At 36.6% G+C, this 4,494-nt stretch overlaps 1 non-coding gene across 1 annotated transcript; it reads left to right on the top strand.

The window, feature by feature from the left end:
* Positions 1-250: 250 nt before the first annotated feature.
* On the top strand, positions 251-358 carry LOC112131121 (U6 spliceosomal RNA). Its single transcript, XR_002913267.1, has one exon. It is a non-coding gene; the product is annotated as a U6 spliceosomal RNA (small nuclear RNA).
* Positions 359-4,494: the final 4,136 nt, after the last annotated feature.

Genomic DNA, 4,494 nt, shown 5'->3' with positions numbered 1-4,494 from the left:
CTCTGACCATGTGTGTCCCTGTTAGATAGTGCAGAGATACACGTGTTGCTGGAACTTAAGGTGAAGTGGCTCCCCTCCAATTAACACTCTGAAAAAAAAAAAAAAAAAGGCTGCAGCTCTCCAGCAAGACCATTTCTCTGGGCCTGCTCCAGATTTAATGGAAAAAAGGAGTTTTATATAGTATGTGCTATCTTTGGCTGCATGCCACTCAAAAGCATTCATCCATTATTAAATTAAAAATTACTTCATGATGCTCACTTCAGCAGCATATATACTATAATTGGAATAATTTAGAGAAGATTACCATGGCCTCTGCACAAAGATGACACATTAATTCATGGTTATATTCTATAAATTAGAAACAGGTACTTTCATATATTGTACTGAAAGTGAAAATGGTAAAACTCCATAAAGTTTAATCTAGCAACAGCTTCCAAAATTGCAAATATGTTTACCCCTTGATTCAGCAATCTCAAGTTCAGAATCCTGTCCATCAGATACACCTACACACATATGAATAACGTATTTCCAAGGTTTTCACCAGGTGTTGTTTTTAATTGTAAAGTATTAGGAAAATTTAAAAATCTATCAACAGAAGATTGGTTAAATCAACTGTTTTATATTCATATAATGGAATAGAATACAGTCTGAAAAAAAAGAGAATGCTCTCTATGTATTGTATAGAAAGATATCCAAAATATGCAATACAATATATACTGTTTAAGGGTATAGAACAGTGGTATATCTTAACTTTTGAATAAGAAATGTGGCATGAGACTATATAGTCACATTCTTGTATTTGCATATAAATAAACTGTTACGTACTGAATGTTTGTGTCTTCCAAAAAATCACATGTTGAGATCTAATCCTAGATGGTAACTGCAAATGGGGCCTTTGGGAGGTAATTAGATCTTGAGGGTAGAGTCCTCACAAATGGGATTAGTGCCTTTATACGAGACCAAAGAAATATCTGGCTCTTTTCCTCATGGGAGGATATAGTAGAAAGAAAAGTCAGCTGCCCACCATCTGGAAGAGGGCCCTCATCAGAACCCAATTATGCTGGCACTCTGATCTTGAAATTTCAGCCTCCAGAACTATGAGAAATAAATATTTGTTGTTTAAGCCACCCAGTCTATAGTAATTTACTATATCAGCCTGAAATAAGACATAAACTAATAAAATCTATTACCAACATCAAAGATAGAAAACTATGGCCAGCAGGCCTTTTGCTTGTTTTCTTTTTTATTTTTCCACGCTCTTGACTCTAATGCCTGTTTTTATAAAGGTTGATTGGAACACAGCCATATCCATTTGATTTTGTGTTGTCTATGGCTGCTTTTTCACTACAACAGCAAAACTGAATAACCACAATAGAGAACATATGACCTGAAAGCCTAATATATTTACTTCTTGCCCTTTACAGAAATATTTTGCCAACACCTGAGCTATAATGTGGGGAGAATGGATAGGAACACAATGAAAGCAAGACTTCTTTATGTGGCCACTCTTTTACATAATTTGGTTTTTGAACTTATAAATAGAAGTACTGCCTGTTTGCAAAATTAAAATCAAAACAAAACCAATAAAATCCAGTTTTAATCTTCTGTGTAAGAAACACTAATAAACCTACAGCAGGGATTTGTGTGTGAGCTTATAGTAGTCCTATTTATTTGTTAAAAGTTATTTGTGAAATTAAAAATAATCAATTAGACAGACTGGAGCAAAATAGTGGAAGAGAAGCCTTCATCATTCATCCCCCCAATGGAACACCAACTTTTAGCAACTATCTGCACACAAAAAAAGCATCATCACAAAAAACAAAAATCAGGTAACAGCTCAACCACAGTGGGGCAGAGCAGCAAGAATGCTCCTGGGGTGTCCAATTCTAGGACTTAACTCTAGGATGGCATTTCTTGACCTGCTCTAGGCCAAAGGGGAGACCACTGCCCTGAAAGGTGAGTCCCAGGCCTGGCAGCATGTACCATAAGGTATCAAAACAGAACTTGAGCTTTAACTGGTGGCCTGGCAGAACCCCCTGAGGACCAGTGTTGTTGGTGGCCACAGGGAGAGGCACCTTTGCCTGTGGTAATTGGAAGAAAGAGTGGGAAGGACTTTGTATTGTGATTTGTGTGCCAGCTTAGATGAAGTAGACTAGAACATGAGGTAAATTGTTAAGTATTTTGACTCCACAGCAGCATCTCTGGACATGCCCAGGGCCTTGGGAAACTTGACAGCCTGAAGGAAACATCCTTGGGCAAGGCCCAGTGTTGTGATGGCTTCAGATCTGACCCAGCAAAATCCCAGGGTGGTGGCCAAAAGCATGCTCACATCACCACACCCCCATTTTCAGGTAGGTCAGCAAAGAGAGAGACTGCATATTTTTGGGAGAAAGTAATGATAAAGGACAAGAGTCTCTGCCTGGTAATGCAGAGAATTCTTCTGTATCTTATACAAAGTCATGAAGGCAGTTCCTCTACACGTCTGCAGAAACCACAGTATTGTTGAGCTTGGGGCCCAAGTCCCTTCAAATACTTGGAGGGTCTTCCCAAAAATGACTGGCATAAAGAAGCCCAGATTATAAAGACTACAATAAATACCTAACTCTTCAATTCCTGGACGTTGATGAACACCTACAGGCATCAACATCATCCAGGAAATTATGGCCTCATCAAATGAACTAAATAAGGCACAAAAGATCAGTCCTGGAGAGACAGAGATGTGTGACCTTTCAGACAGAAAATAAAATAAAACCATGTTGAGGAAATTCAAATAAATTGAATAGAACATAGAGAAAGAATTCCAAATTCTATCAGATAACTTTAACTAAGAGACTAAAATAACTTCTAAAAACCAAGCAGAATTTTTTTTACTTAAAAATTGCAACTGTCATACTGAAAAATGCATCAGAACCTCTTAGTAGCAGAATTAATGAATTAGAAAAAACAATTAGTGAGCCTGAAGACAGGCTATTTGAAAATACACAGTCAGAAACAAAAAAAAAAAGGAAAAAAAAGCATGGAAGCATGTTTCCAAGGTCTAGAAAATAGCCTCAAAATGCAAATGTAAGAGTTATTGGCCTTAAAGAGGAAGTAGAGAAAGAGAGGTAGAAAGATTATTCAAAGTCATAATATGAAACCAACTTGGAAAGAAGGGAGAATGAAACCAACTTGGAAAACATATTTCAGGATATCATCCATGAGAACTTCCCCAAGCTAGCTGTAGAGGCCAACATTAAAATCCAGAAATTGCAGAGAACCCCGGTAAGATACTCCATGAGATCATATTCAAGATACATAATTATCAGGTAGTCCAAGGCCAAAATGAAAGAAGAAAATGCTAAAAGCAGGAGATAGAAAGGCCAGGTCACCTAAAAAGGAAAGCCACCAGTCTAACAGTGGACTTCTCAGCAGAAACTCTACAAACCAGAATAGATTGGGGGCCAATATTAAACATTCTTAAATGAAAAAAATTCCAACCCAGAATTTTATATCTGGCCAAACTAAGCTTCATAAGTAAAAGAGAAAAATGATTCTTTCCAGACAAACAAATGCTAAGTAAATTTGTTACCACCAGACCTGCCTTATAAGGGCTTCTGAAGGAAGCAATAAATATGGGAAAAAATAACTTTTACCAGCCACTACAAAGACACACTGAAGTACACAGATTATTAACAATATAAAGCAACCACACACATAAAGTCTGCAAAATAACTATCTAACACCACGATGACAAAATAAAATCCACACATATCAATAACTTTGAATGTAAATGGGTTAAATACCTCAATTAAAATACACAGAATGGCAAACTGGATAAAGAAGCAAGAACAATTGCTATGCTATCTTTAAGAGACCCATCTCACTTGCAATGACACACGCAGGCTCAAAATAAAAGGACGAAGAAATACCTACAAAGCAAAAAACAAAAACAAAAACAAAAACAAAGAAAAAAAAACAGAAAAAAGCAGGAGTTGCGATTCTACTTTCTGACAAAATAGACTTTAAACCAACAAAGATCTAAAAAGACAAAAAGAATATTGCATAATGGTAAAGCGTTCAATTCAACAAGAATATCTAACAATCCTAAATGTATATGCAGCCAACACAGGAGAAACCAGATTCATAAAGCAAGTTAGAGACCTTCAAAGAGACTTAGGCTCCCACACAATAATAGTGGGGGACTTTAACACACCACTGATTGTATTAGATGAATTATTGAGACAGAAAATTAACAAAAATAATCAGGATCTGAACTCAGCACTAAATCAAATGAACCTGATAGATATCTATAGAACTCTCCATCCAAAAACAACAAAATATGCATTCTTCTCATTGCCACATGGCACTTACTCTATAATCCACGACATAATCCGAAGTAAAACACTCCTAAACAAATGCAGTGGAACTGAAATCGTAACCAACAGTCTCACAGACCAGGGGGTAATAGAATTAGAAATCAAGACTAAGAAATTCACTCAAAACCACAGAAATACA

The sequence above is a fragment of the Pongo abelii genome, chromosome X (genome assembly GCF_028885655.2).
Source record: "Pongo abelii isolate AG06213 chromosome X, NHGRI_mPonAbe1-v2.0_pri, whole genome shotgun sequence".
In the NCBI taxonomy this organism is placed as follows: Eukaryota; Metazoa; Chordata; class Mammalia; order Primates; family Hominidae; genus Pongo; species Pongo abelii.
Note: the sequence above shows the minus strand (reverse complement) of the source record. Positions and strands in the feature narration are given on the sequence as shown.